The following is a 24,451-nucleotide window of genomic DNA, read 5'->3' as shown; positions in this document are numbered from 1 at the left end:
CTGTGTTACTACAAGTTACCTAAGAAAATATTTCTTCATATATAAGAAAATACAAATTGCAGAGAATTCACCATTAAAATATTAGAAAAGCGCCCTGGCCAGTTTTGCTCAGCGGTTAGAGCATTGGCCTGCAGTCCAGAAAGACCCAGGTTCGGTTCCCGCTAAGGGCATGTACCTCGGTTGCAGTTTGTCCCCGGTCCTGGTTGGGCCGTGCGGGTGGCAACCACTCAATGTGTCCCTTTCACGTCGATGTTTCTCTCTCTCTTCCTCTCTCTCCCGCCCACTCTGTCTGAACAAAAAATGGGAAAATGTCCTCTGGTGAGGATTTAAAAAAAAATTAGAAAAGTCATCAAGGAATATAGCTGGGAAATCCTCAAGAAAGACTTGTTTAATTTCAGTGTATGTAAGTTATCTTTCTTGATCTTTTCTTCTTTTGTTTTTTTAATCCTCACCGAGGACATTTCTGCATTTATCTTTAGATAGAGCGGGAGGAAGAGAGAGGGGAAGAGAGAGACACACACATTGAGTGGTTGCCACCCACACGACCCTAACCATGGCCAGGGACAAACTGCAACCGAGGTACATGCCCTTAGTGGGAACCGAACTCGGACTCTCTGGTCTGCAGGCCGAGGCATCAGTCGCTGAGCCAAACCGGCCAGGGTTATTTTGATCTTTTCTATGTAAAGAAATAACCTGGGAAGAAAGGAAGTATTAAGAAAAACAAGGAATCAGTATTGGAGAAACAGTCTGATCATAGAATGTCATAAAAGGGCAACATAACATTCACATTTGGTACAAGATGTCCACATTATTTAAATACAGATCTTTCTCGAACCTTTTTTTTTGCCTTATTCCACCTTCATTACTGAATGTACCACCATCACAGAACTCCCTGAACCATAAAATCAGTGTATGATTTTTTTATTTTAAATGTTTCATTATTACACTTTGAGCAAGAAAGGAAATAGAACATGGGAGACTTCATAAAAGTTGCATAAAATTGCATTAATTCAACTGTCTAAATGGGGATGAAACTAACTCAGATAGAAATTAAGTAAAATTTGTTGCTATCACTTCATTTATCCTTTTAGACTTTTTCACTAATTACAACCTGACCTTAAACATCCTTTTGGTTGACTGTAATCTCCTTATTTTCCTTCTAGTATGCTTATTTGACCCCAAAGTGACTCATGTCCAAAAATTTTATTTCGGACTATTTATGTCTAGCTAAATTTGATTATTTCCTGAAACGATATTTTAAAAATGAGAGTAGATGTAATATATTTTTTCATTTTCTTAGGGTGCACTATATGCTAGGTATTATGTAATGATAACCTCATTTTAATGTCATAAATAATATGGTATGGTATATGGTATTTTTTCATACTTGTAATGTGATCTATTATGCTTACTATATAGTTTCTTTAAGTTTTATGAAATATTTACCCACCCGTGTAGTAGGTGTTCACACTAAGAGAAAAAAAGAAAAATAAGGAAAAAACAAACAAAGAAAGAAGTAAAATGAATACTCTTATTAGTGGTTGTTGTTGAGTCTTGATAAAAATTCTTAAGCACTCAAACTAAACAAATTCAACAACTATTTATTAGCTAATATGTCGAAGATACTACACAGTAAAGAATTAAAAAATAAGATATTCTGTTTCTTCATAAGAGTTTAAATCTAGAAGAGAGAAAAATACAAATGCCCAATGACAATAATATATAGCCTAGGAATATAAAAAAATGAAATCTCTCCCTTATTATTCAACCTTACCCCCATAATTACTGACATTGACCTAATTAAAACAAAACAACAGAACAAATCCTCTCTGCGGTTCTTTAGGTAAATGAAGAGTACTGGTTTCCTCCCAAAGATAACGTCTTGGGAATTCATGGGACATTAAAATATTCAAAAAAGTAGGAGGGAGAGTTATTGATTATGCTATGGCACAGGCATTAGAAGAGGGGGAAAAAAAGAACCACCTATGATGTTGATAATTATGCATGGGATGGTGTATGCAAAGGAATTTTTAAAGAAATGAATTTTAAATAGTTTTCTAAAACAATTCAGACAAGCCCTAAGTTTCAACTTAGAGAAATAGAGAGCTAGATTGGGTACTGCTAACACCCTGACAATTAACAAAAAGCTAAACTAACTGAAAATTAACCGTTTTTCCTGAAAATATTAGAAAACTAAAATCATAATGTAATTAAATAATCTGAAATTTGGGGGGAGAGAAGACCAAGAATCCACTAACCCGAGGCAGATATAACATAAAAGAACATACAGTGATACCTCGGTTCTCGAACGCCTCGAATTTCGACCAAATCGGTATTCGACCAGGAGATTCGAGAAACTTTTGTCTCGGAATCCGAACAAATATTTGGAACTCGAACTTCCGAGATGAGCCGAGTTGAGCCGAATGGCGTTCATTCGGCCCAGCGCGCCTTGCTTGCGTCCTCAGTGTGAGTGCAGAGAGAGAGTCACGCTTTGTGGAGAGAGTCACGCTTTACACTGAATTTAACCCTTAGACATACTGTACACTTTTATTTCTTGTTGAGACTTATGTTTTTCTACATATTATATACAAATTAGGCCAGTAAATAGGCATTTTCTGGGGCTTGGAACGAATTAATCCAGTTTCCATTATTTCCTATTGGGTTTCATTGCTTCGGTTCTCGAACAATTTGGTTCTCGACCGTCCTCCTGGAACGAATTATGTTCGAGAACCGAGGTATCACTGTATTTCCACAAAGCCAATTATTTTTTTATTTCACTGTCACTGAACAAAGGGAGGGAGGGAGAAAACAAGTAAGTCTGCAAACTAGCCTGAATTCAAGTCCTGTCCTGTCAACCCTCAACCAGAGGGTTGAACAAAGATAGCCTGAAGCTCAGCTTTGCCCTGATCCATTTCTCTTCTTTGATACTCCAGAGAAGTACTTAAAGTTTATTGTAGTTCCATCATTTACATGACAAACTGTATCTTCTACCACTCTCTTTCTGCAATGATTTTTATGTCTTTCTGACTTTTCTGAACATTCTACCAATCTTCACACTCTGAACTAATCTCCTGAGAGCATGCAGGTTCTGATATTGAAATTACACCACCTTCTCATGGCCCCATCTAAAATTCTAGCTGAATTTGGGTAACTCTATATCTTCCCTGTTGTTAAAATAAAGCAGAATTGTTCTTCACTGAAATGCCAATATTTCTACACATGTTTTAAATTTTATTCCATTGACTTCTTTTATGGACTTTGTTTTTTTGGTTAACTTCTATTTGACGATAGCTTCAGCTTCTGCCACTCAATAAGAAGATACAGCTTAAAAATACTGAATTGCTAATGGCTGGCTGGGCTAAGAATGAGAAACCACCTAGGGCCAGAAAGAGTTGAATAGCATTCTCTTGCCGGGCCTCCCAAGGAAGGAAGATCAGAGAGAATCTGGGAAAACTTTTCTTATGATGCTGACTAGAGGAGGAGAAGAGAAGCAACTCCTGAAACTCCTCACTACCATCTCTCCTTTTCCAGGGAACAAAACCCTCAGTTAATGAAGGTAAGAACAGCCTGCCCTCTCCCTTCAGAGCACTAGTGGAAAACCATTACAGCTGATAGAAAAGAATTGCTGCTGAGAGAGGAGCCGACCGCTTTATCTAAGCGTGAGTGGTCCTGTTGCAATGCAGGTTGGGCAAGTACATGGTGGAGCCGTATTATAACCGAGGCAGTGTATTATGCTCTTAGGGGCAACAAGTTATTTAATCATATGAAATTATAGGAAATAAGATACATAAGTAGGTCTTTAGTATTAACACGATCAGAAATAATTAGAAACTAAGGTAAGACAGAGTAATATCCATATAACCTCTTTTGCTTAGAGTGAAGAATGCAGAAAACACGTTTTTGTATTTGGGAGAACAACTCAGACATTTATAACAAGACATCAGAAGGCCCTAAGAGAAAAGAAGAAACTTTTTTCTTGAAGGATCTTGAAAGAATTTATGAGTTCCAGAGATCTCATACCTATGAGATTAGCCTAAAGACTACTTAGAAGACATTTTTTTTAAATTTATTTTTAAATTACAGTTTAGTGATTAGATAATCATGTACTTTTTTTTTTTATTGTCATACATATCTTCATACAAGCTTGATGTGGTCAGGAAAAATACTGTCAAAATCATTACATTATTTCTTCATAAAACATGGAAGAAAAATCAAGTAAAAACAACAACAACAACAACAACAACAACAAAAAACACCCTAGGAAATCATGTAGAGAAATAGAAACCAGAAGAGTAGAATGTTCTTATAAAACTAAGCACAACTTAACACACAATGCAGCAGTCATTTCTTAGTTTTTATCCAAAGTAGTTGAAAACAAATGCCCAGACAATAACCTGCTCATGAATTCTTAAGCACCTTTATTCATAATTATCACAACTCGGAAGCAAGCAAGATGTCCTTCAGTAGGTGAATGGATAAATAAACTGATACACCCTGACAATGGCATATTGTATAGGACTAAACAAACAAACAAACAAAAGATCTATCAAGTCATAAAAAGACATGGAGAAATTTTAAATGTATATTATTAAGTGAAGGAGCCATTCTGGAAAGGGTATATAATATATGATACCAACTACCTGACATTTAGGAAAAGGCAAAACTAACTGTAAAGACATTAAGAGATTAGTGGTTGCCAGGGATGGGGGAAGGAAAAGACGTATGTTCAGAGCACAGAGGATCCTTAGGGCAGTGAAACTACTCTGTATAATACTCTAATAATAATTACATGTCATTATACATTTGTCCAAACATATAGAATATGCAATACCAAGAATGAACCTTAATGCAAACTAGGGAGTTTGTTGGATGATGATGTGTCAGTGTTGGTTCATCACTTGCAACAAACATACAACTCTGGTGGAGGATGTTGTTAATGGAGGAGGCTATGCATGTGTGGTATTAGGGCATATGAGATAGCTCTGAAACTTATCTCAATTTTTCTATTAATCTAAAACTAGCATTAAAATAAAGTCTTTAAAAGACTTAAATGAAAGACTCAAACCATAAAATTCCTAGAAGAAAACATAGGCAGTAAAATCTCAGACATTTCTCACAGCATACTTTTTTATGATATGTCTCCTCAGGCAAGAGAAACAAAAAAATAATAACTAAATAGGATTACATCAAACTAAAAAGCCTTTGCACAGCAAAGGAAACTATCAACAGAATGAAAAGACAACCCACTGAATGGGAGAACATATTTGGCAATGATACGTCTGATAAGGAGCTAATATCCAAAATTCATAAAGAATTTATATGAGTCAACATCAAAAAACAATCAAATTAAAAAACTGCCAAAGCCCTGGGTGGTTTGGCTTAGCGGTTGGAGCATCAGCCCACAGACCAATGAGTCTCGGGTTCAATTCCTGTCAGGGGCTCATGCCTCAGTTGCAGTTCGTCCCCAGCCCTGGTCGGGTCATGCGGGAGGCAACCGGTCTATGTGGCTCTATCACACCTATGTTTCTCTCTGTCCCTCTCTCTTTCTCTCTCCCTCCCTCCTACTCTATCTGATTTAAAAAAAAAATAGACAAAGAACATGAATAGATATTTCTCCAAAGAGGGCATACAGATGACCAACAGATACATGAGAAGATGTCCAACATTGCTAATCATCAGGAAAATGTAAATTAAAAACACAATGAGATATCACCTCACACCTGTCAGAATGGCTATCAACAATAAATCAACAAGTGTTGGCAAGGATGTGGAGAAAAAGGAACCTTTTTGTACTTCTGGTGGGAATGCAGATTGCTGCAGCCACTGTGGGAAACAGTGTGGAGTTTCCTCAAAAAATTAAAAATGGAACTGCTTAGTGACCCAGCAATTCCACTTCTGGGAATATATTAGAAGTAACCCAGATCACTAATTTGAAAACTATATGCACCCATATGTTCAGTGCAGTGTTATTTACAATAGCCCAGATTTGGAAACAAACAAATGACCATCAGTAGACGAGTGGATAAAAAAGCCGTGGTACATTTACACAGTGGAATACTACTTGGCCACAAAAAAGAAGGAACTCTTACCTTTTGTGACAGTATGGATGGACCTGGAAAGTATTATGATAAGTGAAATAAGCCAGTCAGAAAAAGACAAGTACCATATGATTTCACTTATATGTGAAATCTAATGAACAAAACAAACTAACAAGCAAAATAGAAACAAACCCATAGATAAATAGAACAGACTGATAGCTATCAAGGGAGAGGTCTTGGGTGTCTGGGTGAAAAAGGTAAAAGCATTCAGCAAAGAAAAAAACTCATAAACACAGACAACAGTATGGTCATTATTAGAAAGAAAGGGGGTGGGGGAAGCAGAAGAGAAAAGAGGGTGAATAAATGGTGATGGAATGAGACTTGGGGTGGTAAACACATAATACAATATACAGATGATGTACTATAGAATTGTACAACTGAAATGTATATGATTGTATTAACCAATGTCACCCCCATAAAGTCAATACATTTGAAAAAGTGCTGTAGAAAGCAGATTGGAAATCAGGACTGTATTGTGTCACAGAAGAAGTCTAATTAGAGAGAAACTCTAAAAAAATGTGCACAAGTGAAAGAATGAAGACAGAGAACTTAATTTGTTAATTAGAAGTTGTTAAGCTTTAATAGGTAATTTCTGTTGGAGTAGAAAATGTGGAAATAACATGGTAAAAAAATCTAAATGTCTGCTTGTGGTCTGGCTGTGGAAGCGGAAGCTGCTGCGATAGTCAGTGGTGCAGAGAAGCGGGTGGTCGCTGGATGACAGGACTTTTCAGGGAAGTTTGCATTTGTGTTTGTGTCTTAACACAAGACAAGTGCAAAATAACTACTGCTCTGAGTAATTACTTGTCTCACTTTCTGAATTGAGAATATTTACAAAGATCCAGTACTGAAATAGGAGAAGTTAAGGGCTTAGGAAATAGAGTTCCCTTCTGTTTTAAATGGAATATCTATTTGATCTTTACTGTTCGATGGCTATTTGTAATCATTATGAAATCTTAAAATCTAGATACACAGGTGTCAAGTTTTCAGGTACAGAAAATCCTTCATTTCTTGAATAAGTGGCCTAAATTTTTTAATATCATTTTGTTTTCCTGGATAACCTGACAGATCTTCTGAGTGAAAGTTGCTTGGTTTGAAATACAACACGTGCGTTAGAAACAAACTAGTGAGCAATGAAAACGTAGTAGTTGGATGAAACGTAGCTATAGGCTTTGTTTAAAACAACCAAGAATCTGAAAACAAATTGCTTCTTTACTAAATTAACTTAGTTGTCAAATCAATTACTTGTGTGACTCAAAATAAGTGTATGCTGTTCGTTCATTTCTTTATGTTTGGTACCGTAAATTCCAGTATAGTACCGAAGGCCAAGCAACCCAGCACACTTCCCTGTAGCCATGCCTACCTAACTGGAAGCGGAACTGGAGAGAAAGACAAACATGCTTTAATTCACCACGACCCCTTCCCTCTTGTGTTGTCCTCGATCCTCGGAGAGAGACAACTCATGCTGGAAGTAACAAAAGACTATAAGGATATATTGAGAGAACTCAGTTTTTGTGGAACTCTACAAAATAATGTCACCTTAAATGGCTGAGGGTCCTTTTGGATGAGTAATTCACTAAATATCATACTTTCAAGTAGAGCTTTCATGTTGTCATTTTTAGAACTTACTTTTTGGAACATTTTTCAGAATGTTCTCTTATTTTCTAATTGCAGCTGAAATAACATTTCCAAGCACAGCAGCAACAGTTCTGTTGTTCCTTACACATTACAGTGTATTCTTCCAGGAATTAGATTTTGTTCTTGAACATAAAGGAAAGAGAAAACAATTTTAACATTTTTTTTTCCTCCCACATGTATCTTTTACCCAAGAAATGAATTTCAATATAGTTGCATGGAAGTATGGGTTTTAATTATTTTCTCAGGGATTAACAATTCCAATTTCCCTGATGATAAGTTAAATGTGTAATGCTCGATTATATATCATATTTCATTATATGCAACTGGATAATACCCACGTGAAAGTTATTCTCTGGAAATAGACCACTAAACTACCATTCAGTACGCTGCTGGTTTAGGGCACAAAATGGCACCTCAGTATCCAGAAATAGTTTAAAAAATTATGTAATGTACTTTCTTCAAATATTTTAATAACGCCAAATTCTTTATAGTTCACAAAGCAATTTCAAAAACGTTATCATATTGTACTCATAATAAACCCAAGAGGTAACTATCGCTGTCTCCATATTACAAATGAAGATATTACAGTTCTAAAAGTGTTTCTGTTTTTAACATGTTGATTGTTAAGTGGCAGGGCTGGAAATTTTACATAGACCTGCTGACAGTAAGTCGTAGCTGGTTTCTGTAATTCAGCTTCCTCCAGTTTTGTGTGTATGATGGTGTTTAAATCCTCTTCTGGGAGAAAAAAATCGTCTCAATATAAATATTAAACTAGCAGCTTCTAGTGAATCATCTGGGAGATGCAAAACACAATTACTTTGAAGTGTTCAAATTTACCTTTGTAAATAAGATAGTGATTGAAAGAAAATAAAATGCATGTGGTCAAATAAGGTACACATTATATTTTTCTTTGTCTAGGGCTTCTGACAAATATGATTGTTGGTTAGCAGAACAAGTATTTCTCTAGCCCTGCAGCAGGCGTTTTCTGTCTAGTGACATGCGAGAGTGGGTGGTGAGGATTTCGGATCAGAACATTGCGTTCTTGTGAACAGACAAAGAATGTATAATGGCTAGATTTACTTTTTTCCTCTTTTTTTCTTAGATTAGCCATCATACAGCCTTTCAGAATTAAATCTCAGGCCCTCTTCAAAAAAGAAAACAAAAACCAATACTAGATGAACCTGGGCTTCAGATAACCTCTATAAAAGATCATTTCTTTAATGCTTGATTTTTTTTTTTTTTTTTGGAGAACTCCAAATGCTTAATCAGATAAGGATTAAATTATATTTTCTCCTTTCTGAGGATCAGATAAAATTAAATTATAGTTTGGGTTATTATTAAATACACTTGTCAAAGCCTAAGAAAATATTGCTTTTCTTGGATTCTACTTAGAGGAAAGCACATGTAAGATTATGGAAAAGGATATCTCTGAAGTCAAGAATAGTTTATCTTTGCAGAAAGTAGACTCAATATATGAGCAAAATAATCCCACATTGTTTCAATTTTTACTTTTGTATGAGAAATATGCATAGTAAAACAAGCATTCACTTTGAAACCACATGACTTTTAAGCAAAGGAAGCATACTTTTTAAACATAGGTCTTCGTATTTCAGAGAGGTCACAGTAATATTTCAATTCAAATGTGTAGAATTCTGAGTCGTCATCAGGAAAACCGAGCAGTCTCACTCTGTGCTTGCTTACTTGCTTACCACACATCAGGGATGTACATATGCATCGGTAGCTCACACTGCTTGTGTGTTAGTTTCCGCTTTTGAAAAATATGAAACATTAACCTAAATAATAGAGTTAACTTGAGAATTAAATCATAATATTAAATCAAGCATTTTTACTATTTCTGTTAATTTTATTGAGTCTCCAGATTGAGAAGGTAGGTGAAAGGGCTGCACGTTGTTTTTTTTTTTAAGTAAAAAGATGCTAAAAATACATATATATGTTCAATATTTGCAAAATGTGTCTCAAAACTAGACCTACAGTTCTTAATTCATTACTCACTTCTAACTTTATATAGAGAAGACTAAAATTTCAGTGGATTGAGAGACTTAAAAAAACGGGTCAGAATCTTCAACATTTTACCTCCCTTTGTTTTCTGTGATGGTGGGGGACTTCCCCTGATTTTCAGATCAGCTCAGGGATTTTCAACACAGTGGATGAGACAGGAGAGGGTTGTGCACTAGGAAGCAAGACTGACATTTCAACTCCAGATAGACACTTTGTTACCTGACACATCTCGGCTCGTCTAGATTTCTATCAAAGATTAGGATGCTGAGGGGTTCTGTGGGCACGTGGTCTGTCTCTCTAGAGCATTTGATCAAGGCAAACACAGACTTGCTCATGTCTTCTTTTGTCTTAAAAGCTCAAGGTGCTAGATTGGCTCAGCTGAACCCACCTGTGGTGGCAGAGCGCAGGGCCCGTGTCGCAGGGAAGATGCTGTCCTGGGTTTCTGTGCTCTAGAGAATAAACAAAGGCTGTGTCTCCCGTGGTTAACTTTCGAAAGGGCAACATGTTTGCAAGAAGATGGCAGTGTTGGAAGTCTCCATGACACAGGAACTTTGCCCCCCACAAGCCACAATGTACCCTATAAAATAATAATACAGCATTTGAGTACATTTCGCACTCAGAGGACATCAATATCAGGTACAAAAACACCAGTCAGTCTGAACTTTCACTGTGCCTCTGTCTCATCTCCCTCCCCACGCCCATCTTCGGGGAGCCAGAGACAGCACAGGCAAGTGGGGAGGAGCCTTGGGAGGACAGGATGAGACATTGCATCGTTTCCTCCCCGCTCTGCCGGATTCTCTGGACAGACAGACTTGAGCCAGAGAAGGGGACAGGCTTAAACTGGATAACAGGTCATAACTTTGAGGTTCATCTTGGCTGGACTTTAATTTTAATACTGAAAATAAGTTTTCTAATATGTGAAAGTAACCAAGAATAATTTTGCATCCAAATATACCATCTGGGGGCAAGAAGGCAAGATCTGACACATTATTTAAAGTAAGAAGCGAGACAGAAATGCTTTTTTATTTATACACTACACATCATTGAATTCAGCTTTGTAAAAATATTAGTACTTGTCTTACTAATTATATCTTCAAAATATAACTCAAATCAGCCTTTTATTTCTATCTCTATTGACATCACCTCAAGCGCCCATTTCTCACCGAAATAACTGCACCAATGTCTTCTTTGGTCTTGCCACTCCTATTGTTTCTCCTTCCCCATAAAACAGGAAATGTGATTTTCTCAGAAGATAATTTAGTTCGTATTTAACTTCTTTGTTTAAACATTTTAATGGCTTTGTACCGCATTATTACAAAACCCAAATCCCTTGCCTTGGTGTACATGACCTGTTTTCCACCTATTTCTCCAGCTTCTTTCTGAGCCTCTTGCTTTCTACTTCACTCTGCAGGTCCTGTCATTGCTCATGATGTCCTTTCTCCCCACACAGTTCCCAGTGACAGCAAGACCTTCCCCTTCCCTCACCTTCTTCAGATAGCCGAATCATCTTCTCTACTTCTCTTATTCAAATATTTTCTCCTATTAATTTTTCAATGAAAGTTGTCATTTAATATTGTTTTATATTAGTTTAAGTTGTATGGCACAGTGGGTGGACAATTATGTGATTTATAAAGTGAACCCTCTGATAAGTCTAGTGCCCAGCTGGCACCATGCATAAATATTTCAACAATATTGAGTATATTCCCTATGCTGTACTTTATATACTTGTGCCTATTTCATAACTGCCAATGTGTACCCTTCATCTTTTTCACCCAGCTCCTCAACCCAGTCCCATCTGACAACCATCAGTCTGGTCTCTATATCTATGGACCTGTTTCTGTTTTGTCTATTTGTGTATTTTATTCTTTAAATACTTTCTTGACCTACCTACCTAAATAGTTTCCTATTTCTCCATCCCCACTGATTTTCTCCTTAATAGCTTTGATTTACAACTCATTACAATGTTTACTAAAGCACCATGGGTTCGTTTAATTTTTAGTGTTCCTTTTTTATCTTCAAAACACTGTGTCCTCACACCTCAAACAATGTTTGCACATGGTAGGTGTTTAAATATTTGTGGAATCAATTATCGTGTTATTATTATTGTCATTATTATATGTAATTCCTAAAGGAGCTTTGAAGTGAAAACATTATCTTTATTGTTGAAAGTATTACAGATAACCCCCTTGAGCTTTTTTTTGTTGTTGTTAACAAAACCTAGGTTTAAAATCATGCTCTGTGTGAATGTGGACACATTTTGTTACTCAAAGCCTTGTTTTTTCCATCTATAAAAGAGAATTTAATAATACTTGATTAAGCCATTGCTGTGAGTATTAAATCAAATAAAGTATTTGAAGAGCCCAGGGCTTAAAATCCATATGGTACTCTGAGATGATGTTTAAAACTGCTCTCTTTTCTCCAAAAACACAAAAAGAAGTTATATGCCTATAGATATGTAGATTATATATCTGTAGTGCAAGTCTAAGTTAGAAGTAAAAAAAAACAAAAACGATGAAGTAGAACTGTGAGTGGGAGGTAAAGATGCACACGTCGGTGGGTGTACAAAGGGGACAAGCACATACGCCCCGGTTAGAAAGGTGGCCACACCACAGAGCCTCTCATTCAGCTACAGGGAATGGAAACTGAGCATCTTGCATTAACTCAGCATCGAAGAACTGCTGGCTGCTGGCTGGTCTTTGAAATGAAACTATAGAGTTTACCCTAATATCTCAGATATAAAGTAAGGGAGCAGGATGCTTATAAAGCGCAAATGAGCTGTAGAAACTTCAGATCAAAAATTAATTTTAAAAACCAGTCTAAATTTAGACAACCCACATGGACTACAAAGCATAAATAAAATATATTATAGGGAGTCTTTTCATTCCAGGGCTCTCAGATGCAACAAAAAACAATGTCTATGGTATATAGTAAATAATTGATAAAGAACTGGAGATAATAAGGTACCATGAAAGAGATTTTAAAATAAGCTTGTTTAAAGTGTTCAAAGGGGAAAATGGACCAGGAACTGTGAGTTGAAAAAACATCATATAAAAGATCAGACATACTAAAATTTCTATGAAATGAAAAAAAAATCTGTTAAGAAAATGTAGTCTTTAAATTAAACAAAAGAGCTAGCAAATAGACAAATCAAAGCAGTGATGAAACATTGGCTAAAAGAAAATGAATAAATTGGACATAAGATGGAGAACCTGAAGGCATGAAAGCAACTCTTGAAACTGGAACTGGACAACATAGGCCATCGACAATTATATTGTCTATTTTTAGTTTACTTGTATGTAATTTTCATGGTCTATGAAGGCAATTCAGAATAGTTCTAAAATGTTTTTTCTCTTATGATTTAATTTTTCTGAATTATTCTAACTACTTCAAAAATTATACAGATGACAAACTTGTACATTGCTACTGTGAACACTAAAATTGTAGGGACATAAAGGACATTGGCCTGATCAACGTGAAGTTTCCATGGTGTCTTTTCAGAGATATCAGCATCATTTGAGAGGGCTCTGAAAGTGTTTGCTCTGAATGGACTCACCGACCACCAAGATAGAAGTAGGGAAAGGATCATGTAACTCAAACTAGAAGGCCCCTGGAGTGATGTCTGACAAATTCTAGTATCCTACAGTACATTTTATGAGAGGGTGGCCTTATTAAATAGGAGTCCTGTAAGAAGATATAGAGTTATATGAATAGAATCTTCATGTAAGACTGAGTTTCTAAGGACATTTTATTTTTAGTGTTTGATATAAACATTGAAGAATATGTCAGATGTTGACAAAAGAGATAGTGAAACAAAGAAGATTTTATGCAAAATAAAAATACCATGAACAATGGCACAGAGTCTGAACTAGGAGTGGACAATGATCCGCAATTGGTACTGGATGGAAAGTGGGAAGTTAAACTAGAAAAGTGGGATATATTGTAGAAAGAGCATGCAGACATAAATAGGGAGTGGAACTTTGACGAGAAATCTAGGAAGTAGAAATAATAATTCAAGACTGACCACAGAACACAGAATAAGAAACACAGACAGCCAAGATCTAGAGTTTGCAAAAATGAGGGCCAAAATTGTGGAAAAGAAAAAGTTAAAGGATTAAATATCTGATGAATAAAAAGAGAACCAGTATTCAAGGTTATTGTCAAATGCCGAGGTATTGAAAGAAGGAGAAATGAGAGAGTGCAAAAGGAGTTTAGGAGAAGGTATTTGGGCAGAAGGATGTTATTGACTTAATCATTAGATGACCATTATTGACATTCATAGAGCACTATCTGGAGCGATAGTGGCATTTAGTTTTTAAAGTTTCAATGTCTATGCCAGTTGTTATCCCAAGTACACTCCTGGGGTCTCCCTGAACACATCACTGCACCTAGCTGTTGGCAACAGTGGAAATTGTAGTTCTTTTGTTTATGCCACTATATTTGGGGATTTCTTGCTATTTTAGCTTAAACTTTAATAAAAACAAGACTGACATTAATAACTCTGGTGGGTTGCTATAACAGAAACCTAAAATATGTGGCATTGGATTAGTGGTCTGGAAGAATAGACCCATAAACTTTGGAAAGCTAGTGACCCTTGTTATGTCCTCATAGTAACTGTTGTCTTTGATCATCTTTAAAGCAGAACGTGTGGCTATTGAGCCTGTAACTCTGGGGGAATGGCTGTAAAGAGCTGTAATGTGAATATATATTGCCTGATTCTTGCTGCTTTATGTAAGTTATTACAGTAAAGAGATAACCTCAGGTAAGTTTTGACTTACTTTCAAAACAAAATGAAAGGCAAAGTCCAGAAGGCTTTGTACGGTTGAAAAATCTAAGTCATTTTGTACTCCCCAGCAACAGAAAGATATAAAAATGTCATTCAGAACATTTATCAAGGCTTCTGATAATGATATATCAGCTAAGAAAAGGTACTTGAACTTGGGACAATTATAAGATTATGAGTGTTGTCTTTCACTTCAACCTTTTGTATCAAGGTATCTTCAAGTTGTCTTCATTAAAATGAGTTAGGGAGAAATGGGCACACAGAAAAAATCTTAAGTCAGATTTAAGAGCAATATTCATAAAAGAATACTGTGATTTGTTTTTCACACACTCATACTGAAGGGAAGCAGACAGACAGACCAGGAACCTAATACATTTTTCAAAGAACAAGAACCAAAAATCACAAGACTGGCACACAAAAATCTAATTGTTTGTCTCAGAAACAATTCGAAGGCTTGTAGAACTGCAACTACAAGAAGTAATTTGTGAAACTATACAGTCCTGAAGGAGAATGTAGACTATTCAGAGGTGGACACAGAAGGTTATAGACACAATCAAGAACATTCCAGAAGGCAAAGCCAAGTGCCAAGGAAAACTGAAGACAAGATGCTTCTTCTCATAGATCAGAGTGAGTCTAACTAATCAATTTATTCGACTTGCAACAAAGCCAGCCTTTATCATTTCTGCCCAGGATTTCATCATTATAATGGACTGACTGACTTGTTTCTATTGTCTGCAAAATTTTAAAACAGGATTACTTTGTTCTGTCTCCACCATCATATATTGTTGCCATCAACAATTTTACACACAGGCAAGAGGGCTGTTCTCTTGGACTCCACACTTTGGCAGGCCCAACTCTTTCCCTCCTCAACCTTGCCCCAGTGGTCAAGGTCAGATTCCACAGGCCAGGTGGCAGCTATGCCAAGCTGGAGGTGATGCTGCACTTCTAAGCCATGTTCCTGAACCTGGGGCTCCAGAATGCCCTGTCCAAAAAGTTGCACATTGGCTTCCAGGTTTTTCAGACCTACCCCCATATTATCATCCTGAGTATGGCTGGTTCCATTGGTGGCCTAAGCTTAAGCCCCAAAACTAGCTAAGGGGAAACTGGTCAAGGGAGGTGTGAATGTAGTTTGGATTTGCAGGCTGAATTGTCAAACAATTGAGCATAAGAAAAGGGTCTGAAGAGAGGAAAGGGTCATGGCTAAGGATTAGGAGCAGAGAATATTTCTCCCTGTTGTTACCACATGCTGAGATGGAAAAACAAGAAATTTGAGAATAACGCATTTGTCAAAGTAAGCAGGGAGTATTGTAATTAACAATCCACTTGTTTGATTTATATTTTTAAATATTTAGGTACATGTTATATAAGCCTTCTGTTTTATTGCTTCTGCCACATACATGTTAGGGGCATATCTAAATGTATATGTGTAAGGTGAGGGTGGGTCTAGAAAGTAGATTACTTTTCAATTCATTTGTGAAGCGCCAGGTCGTAAGATCCACAAATTGAGCTATGGATAGGAATAGCCATTAGCCACAGATTCTGGATTTGGGGTCAGATGTGGCTGTAGGTGAGAACCTTGGCTTTCACCCTTTGAGGAAAGAATGTGTTCAATTTTCTGGCAGAAGAGTGTGCTCCGTTATTTGGTGGCCATAGGAAGGAGGACCCTGGCAGTCTGCTAGCTGTGCATTGAAGTCTATTCCCCTCTTCTTCTGGGGCACAGGGCTGCACAGCTGTGAACTGCATTTCTCGCCCTCACACTTACAGCCATGCACGACCCCGTGCATACGTTTTTACCAATAAAATATGAACAGAAATGAAGGTGGGGCATTTGTTTAAAAGATTTCTTATCCTGGTCTTTTTCTCCTTCTCCATTCGCAGACTGAAATGCCAGAGTGGTGGACGTGTAACGTCGGCGATGCTGATGAAGACATCCGTGGGAATGACGGAGCATGAATGTGAAGAAAGCAAATCCCGGGAAGGAAAACAGCACCAAGCAAAGCTCCTCACCTCCTAGGTTCTGTGGATATTTAAGTTGTTCCATTGCCTGAGATAACCTTCAATCTAATTTGAGTTGTTGTATTTTTGCTAGCGGTTTAGTTTTTGTTTATGAGGCAATTGCTCCTTTTTAAAGTGAATAGAGTTTTATGAACAGGTAAATAGAGTTTCTATGATAAAGTAAGTCAACTTATCTTTAGAGTGAATCAGAGACAGATGGATTGTGTGGAAATAACTTTTAACATTCTCTTTTTGTCACAAGTTTCTCACGTGCGTAGGAAGTAACATATTAATCAGAATTATAAGAAGATGCAGGTTAACACAGTCATGAAACCTTACCATGGATATCTCTTCTAACTGACAGAAAAATACAATATAAGTGATAGAATATAGAGTATATGATAATATAGTATAAAGTGTATAGAGTCTATACATAGTATAGATTATAAATATATTATATAGTAAAGAATATATAGAATATGTAATGTATAGAGTACTATATATTACTCTCATTTATTCATAAATACATCTTATATATGCATAAAATACTTTCCACACATTCACAGACTCTACACATTTTCTGCAATTATTAGAGGGTTAAATTTTCACAATTCAAAAAATAACAGAACTCTTGTGACATTGTAAGATTAGATTAAAAATAGTTACTTATATGAAAACATCCAGAAAAGCATCAACTGTCTGAATATGCAAATGAATCTGACATTTGTTAGGAGCTAATGAGATATATGCTTGCTGGCTAACTTGTCAAGCATTTGTTGTTGTGTTTTGGAAATCTTATAAAGAGAAGCCTTCTAAAGCTGAGTCTTTAAGGTAAGACCATGTCAAAAATAACAGAAATCAGAATCGAATTCCTGTCTTCTAATGATATCTCCTATGAAATAGCAAGATCTCCACTGTTAGATAAATTTGATTTGTATTCTGGGTCCTGTGAACTACTAGTTGTTATCTTAAGCAATTTACTCCATTTCTTGGAGCCCTGTGTCTGGTGACAACTTAGGAGTCAGAACCAACTACTGTTTTGGTTTCAGTCATTGCCGATGTTGTGACTGTACTTACCTGTTTTTGTTTTACTCACATTCTCTCCAATTTATTTTGTAATATGTATCTCCTTTTAAAATGCAAAATCCAATGTCCCAGTTATCAGCTCAGATTTACACCACTTCATCTCCTAGTGCCCAATGAAACAGTTTAGTGCATTTGCATCATAACCAATTACAGGCAGGGACGGCTGCTGGACTGGACTCCGTCTTGGAGCTGTTCCTTTAAAGAAATACTCTTGGATTTGGGTATGTGTACAGAAAATTATACTGTTTACATTTTTAAAATTTGGCCTGTAAACTTTCATTTATTATTTCCACTTTTGTGAACTATTAATGTATTTCCCACGTAGCAATCACACTTTTTTTCTCATTATAATTTGTTTTTAAGATATTTTTTCTAAAAAATGATTTTTTATTAGTTATGTTGCAAATATTTACTACCAGATTACAACTTACTCTTTAATTTCTTTATGATGTATTTGCCATTATTTATTTTAATGTAATTGTATTTATAGACCCTTTCCGTTAAGATTATCATTTTGTCTTGTTGAAGACATTCTATTTCCCAAAGGTGTTATGGTTTTCTGTACATTCTTCTGAAGTTATTAAAAATGTACCTGTCACGTTTAACACTATAATCCATAGGGTTTTTTAATTTTGGCTTTGATGTAAGGTAAGGTTTGATAGTACCTAATAGTTTTTCTCTATTAGATAATCATATTTAAAAGTCTTTTAATTTGTTTGACTGCTGACTCATATGTACATCTCATCATTTTAAATTAATCTTACATGAATGAACATTTGATCATAAATTGTTTTGTAGCATCCTGCTTTTTATTTGCTAATATTCTATTTAGAATGTTTTTGTCTGTATTTATATCTGAAAGTGGCCTCTAATGTTTCCATTCCTTTTTAAACTCTTGTATTTCAGGAAAAAATATATTTAAAACTTTCACAAATTCTTAGTGTGCAGCTCAGTGAATTTTTATGAAGTGAACACACTCATGTATCTTGGGTCAAGAAATAGAACACTGTGAGAATCTCAGAAGCTTTCTGTGTGGCTCCTTGAAGTCATTATCTTTGATGGGTTTTAGGATTTTAATTTGTAACATTGGGGAGTAGTTTTTTATATTTAAAACTTATGTTATAGGAAATTATTTCTAATTTCATTCCATTGTGATTGAAAAAATATATTTTGCATTATTTCAGTCTTTTAAAATTCGGTGAGACTTGTTCTGTGGTCTAACATATGGTACATCCTAGAGAATGTTTCATACACACTTGAAAGGAATATCTATTCTGCTATTGCTGGGTGGACATTACTTGTTTATAACATTGTTCAAGTCTTTTATTTTCATATTTATCTTCTGTCCAGATGATCTATCCATTACTGAAAGTGGTAGGTTGAAGTTTCCAATTATTGTAGAAGCATCTATTTCTAACTTCAAGTCTATCAGTGTTTGCTTCGTATATTTTGGGGCTGTGATGTTTAGTGAATGCAAGTTTTAGATTATTATATCTTCTTAATGAATTGACATTTTCATCAATATGTAATATCTTTCTTTTCTTGTTTCAATTTTTTACTTAAAGTGTCTTTTGGCTGATACCACTATAGCTACCCTAACTCCCTTTGGTTACTGATGCCTTGTTTTGTGTTTAGGTGTTCTGTTTTGTTTTTTGTAGAGAACCATTTTGATTCCTTTCTCATTTTCTTCTGTGTGTTTTTTTTTTTTTGGATATTTTCTTTGTGGTAAGCATGGATATTATAGTTAATATCACAATCTGGTTTGAATTGATACCAACTTAACTTCAATAGAGTACAAATACTTCATTCCTAAACAACTTCAACTCCCCCTTTATATTGTTGTGATCATAAATTACATCTTTATACATTTTGTGCCCAATAAGATAGATGTATAACACTTGTTGTGCATTTTTATTTTAAATCATTTAGGTATAAAAAGTAGATTTACAAATCACAAATATAATGACACTGGCTTTTATATACGCCTACATATTTACCTTTACTGTCCATACTATTTTTTCATAAGATTTCAATTTATTGTCTAGTGTCTTTTCATCTCAGCATGAAGGACTCCATTTTCAGTATTGTAGGGCAGGTGTATCAGTATTAATTCTCTCAACAATTGTTTATCTGAAGTGTCTTAAAGTCTCCCTGATTTATGAAGTACAGTTTGCTGGATATAGAATTCTTGTTATTTGCCTTTAACACTATAAGTAATTATATCTTACTGCTTTCTAGCTGACACGATTTCTGTTGAAAATTAAACTGTTAATATTATTGATGATCCCTTGTATCTGGTGAATTGCTTCTCTGTTGATGCTTTCAACATTCTCTTTGTATTTCAATGTTGAATTATAATGTGTCTTGGTATGTATCTCTGTGTTGGCATTTCTTGGAGTTCATTGAGCTTTTTAGTTGTATAGACTCATGTTCTCTTTAAATTTAAGACATTTTTAGCCATTATTATTCAAATATCTTTGCTGCTACTTTCTAGCTCTTTTCCTTCTGCCAATCTCATTCCGTACATGTAGGCCTAGTTAATGGGATCCCATGATGTTTAGGCTCTATTCACCTGTCATCATCTTTATTTTTCTGTTTTTTAGGCTCAAGAATTTCAATGTTCTTATTTTTAGGTTCTCTGATTAACACTTTGCAATAAAAATACTAAATATTCTAAAAAAAAATTTAAAACAATGATATACGTGAAAACTTGGATGTACTTAAATAAAATTATACTTTTTGTAAAAAGTCAATCTCAGAAGGATATACACTGTATGACCTTATTTCCTTAACATTCATGAAATAAAATACTTATAAAGATACAGAACAGATGACCAGATTAATTGTTGCCAGATTTAAGATTTGGGGGTAAGGAGGTAGGTGTAGCTATAAAGAGTTAGCATGAAACAACACATATATTAAAACTTCATAGAGCTACAGAAACACACACACAGATATGAGTGCATTTATAACTAGTGCATTTTAATAAGTTCTGTGAATTGGCCTGGATGGTATGGCTCAGTAGACTGAGTGTCATCCCATGGACTGAGAGGTCCCAGTTCAATTCCCAGTCAGGGCACATGCCCGGGTTGAGGGAGGCAGCTGATCAATGTTTCCCTCACATCGATGTTTCTATCTCTCCCTTCCTCTCTAAAAAACCAATACAAACATACTTTTAAAACATTCTGAGGATTGTATCAATGTCAATTTTTTGGTTGTGATATTGTACTATAGTTAGGCAATATGTTAACAGATGAAGAAGCTGGATGAATACTGAGAAGTAAATGTATACATTTGGTTGCAATATCTTGTGAAAGCATAATTATTTCAAAATAAGACTTAACAAAATTAAAAAGCATAATTTTGAACCCATTATTTTATTTGTTTTACTGGACTACAATATAGAAATAAAATGTTGTCTAAATTTTCCTAGATGTTAAAAATGATTAGTTCTATCTAGTCAATGAGAATGTTATAAAATTATTTGTTATTTTTAAAAAGTAAAAGCAGAGAGAGAGACTTTTTAGTTTACTTTTTACTTCAGAAGACAGCTTTGTTATACTGTTTTTAAAATTTTGTCATAAAGCAAAAGAAAAAAATGAATTAGAAATTTGTCTTGAATAGATCATCAATTTATTCTCTCTCTATATTCATAGTCAAGCCAAAGTGAATCAGTGTGATTTTTAATAGGCTTAATTCATTAAAATTCTTATTCATTTTGAGAAACACTGTATACACATAATTTATTAGTTACAGGGAAGATAGAAAAATTTATTATAATGAATGGACTTGAGATTACGGAAGCTGACAAGCCCCGTGGTGAGTCACTAAGCCTAAGTGAGTCAGGAAGCTAAAGACTAAGAAAGCTAATGGGGTATTTCCAGTCCAGACGCCATCAGGAAAAGCCAATATTACAGTACAAATCTGAAGAAAGGAAAAAAAAAAAAAAATCATGGTTTAAATATAGTCATGCAGGAGTAATTCCATATTACTTAAGAGAAGGTTGACTTTTTTGTTGTATTTGAGCCTTCAGTTGACTGGATGAGGCATACTCATATTAGGGAGAGCTATCTATTTTATTCAATCTATGGATTTTAAATTTATTCTCAAGAGTAAAAAGACCTAGAATAATATTTGACCAAAAATCTGGGCAACCCGTGGTCCAGGCAATTTGACACATAAAATTACCCATTGCCCTGGCTGATTTGCTTAAGCAGTCAGAGCGTAGGCCTGTGGACCAAAGGGTCAGGGGTTCGATTCCTGGTCACCGGTGCGTGCCTGGGTTGCAGATTCATCAAAAAAGCAACAAAACTAAAGTAAATAACTGGGATTCCATCAAACTGGAAATCTTTTTCACCAAAAAGGAAACATTAAAATTTAAAGACAGTCTATGGAATGAGAGCAAATGTTTGCAACCATATGCCTAATAAAGGGGTTACTATCCAAACATAAGGATGTAATTTAATAGCAAGAACCCCCCAAATAACACAGTTGGAAAATCATCTAATGACTTGATATATATTTCTCAAATAAAAACAACAGACTTTTCTTAAGAAAATACAAATGGCCAAACAGGTCTACGAAGAGGTGCTCAACATCACTAATCATCAGGAGATACAAATAAAAACCAAATGAGATAACACCTCACACCTGTTATCATGACTACTATTAAAAAGACAAAAGATAACATATACATATAGTAACTTAATAACAGTAACAGTGTTTGCATCAGATGTGGCACTTCATGTACAGCTTTATAATACTAATCATCAGAATACCTCAAGAAGATATAATTTGTCCAGTTCAAAATTTATTATGTAATATTTTAAGTGTTCAAAAATTATGAATAAGGCACCAATACCCATTAAAAATAAGACTAAATATGTATATTTGAAGATGCTATTTCCCTGGATTACTAGCATCCCTCTTACTCTCTAAAGTAACGATTGTTCAAATCTGCTCTATGTCATTCCTGTAACTTAAAAAAATGTTTTTTCTCTATTAATTTTTAGAGAGAGAGGAAGGGAGAGGGAGACAGAGATAGAAACATCGATGAGAGAGAACATCAACTGACTGCCTCCTGCATGTCCCCCACTGGGGATCGGGCCCACAAGCCAGGCATGTGCCCTGACCGGAATCGAACCAGTGACCCCCTGGTGCATGGGTCGACACAACCACTGAGCCACACCAGCAGGGCTCATTCCTGTAACTTTTTAAAACTCCACTCCTCATATTTATACTCACAGCCTAATCATGTTTTACACTTTGCACATTATATATAAATCTTACTTGTATGTCTTCAACATTGATAAAAACTTAACATTGATTAAATTGCACTGCTGAACACATTGATATGTGCAGCTTCAGATCTTTTCATTTCATTGAGTATAACTATTCCATTTTGTTAATATAAAAAACTATTTGGATATTTGTCTGTTCTCCCAAATTTCATTTTTACAGATAATGACTGTTCTTGCTATGTGTGAAATTTTTCTCAGGTGTATACATAAAAGTGGAATTATTTACATTTTTGTTTTTATGGATTCTCATTATGTTTTATGAATAATGATCTAGTTTATGTGTTGAAAATATTTTCTTCCAAGTTAGAGCATCTTTTGAGGTGTAGAAAATTAAAATGCTCATGTAATCAAATGTATCAATTATTTCTTTTTTGCTTTGTTTTTATGTCATTTAATAAAATGTTCATAATCTTAAAAACATAAAGATAATACCTAGTTGTTCTTATAAAAATTTAAACAGATATACTTTTCAACTATAGGTCTTTAATACATTCTGAATATTTTAATGTATTACTTGGGGTTGTGATACATTTTAACTCTATATTATTGACAATTTTTTCAGTACTATCGTAAATTTGTCCAAACTTTTATTTTTCATATACAAAACTAAATTTAATTCTTCATTCTGTTTTATTGTTTTATGTTGTCAATATTTATATTAAAAGATTATTTTAATGGCTAAAATTTTATGTCCTGATATTTCTATTTATATCCATGTTTTAATTTCTGACATTGTATACTTATTTCTCTGTTTCCTTGATGCGTCCTACTGAAGTTATTGCTTTGATCGGAGGGTAGAAGGAAAGAATATGTCAAAGGTTGGACCACATATCTATAAATTTTATGGCATGAGTAATGGAAGAATATTAAGTGTTCACATGTGTTCAAAGAAATATTAGCAGAAAATTAATTCGACAATGACATCATAAAATTTTTCTTCACAAATACTGCTTGCTCTTTTTATCTCTGGCTTTGATGATCATCTCTACTATATATTTACTTTTTATTTCAGCTATTTTTCAATAACTAATTTAAAATTTCATTTCTTTCTTTAGGTTTGTTCTATCTTTTTACTTGCTTTTTAAATTGGATTTCCATTTCATTACTATTTTAGCCAAATGGTTTTTCAAATGTAATCAGGTGCAATAAAATTTTCTTTCTTATACAAGTATTTAAAAGTATAAATGTTCATCTACATACCATTTGGGTTGAATCCCATAATCTTTATCAGTAGTATTCATGTTATTAATCAGTTTTGAGTCATTTTTAATTTTCATTAATATGGAAATAGTATATATTATAATTTATTTCTCCCATATTATCTTGTAGTTCTGTGTTATTGTATTATTTTCTCTTATGTGTTATATAGATTGCATGTTTATTTTATCTTAGAATTTTAGAAATTATACACTCTGTATGGACCTTTTGAGTGGCTATTATTAAAATTATCATATCTATTTTACTAAAAGTTTAAAACGAATAAATTTCTTCACCGTTTTTCAAATAATTCAATGAATTCACAATATTATTTCTAAAAA

The sequence above is a fragment of the Molossus molossus genome, unplaced genomic scaffold (genome assembly GCF_014108415.1).
Source record: "Molossus molossus isolate mMolMol1 unplaced genomic scaffold, mMolMol1.p scaffold_m16_p_9, whole genome shotgun sequence".
Taxonomy (NCBI): Eukaryota; Metazoa; Chordata; class Mammalia; order Chiroptera; family Molossidae; genus Molossus; species Molossus molossus.
The sequence above is the reverse complement of the archived record's forward strand: the minus strand, read 5'-3'. Positions refer to the sequence as shown.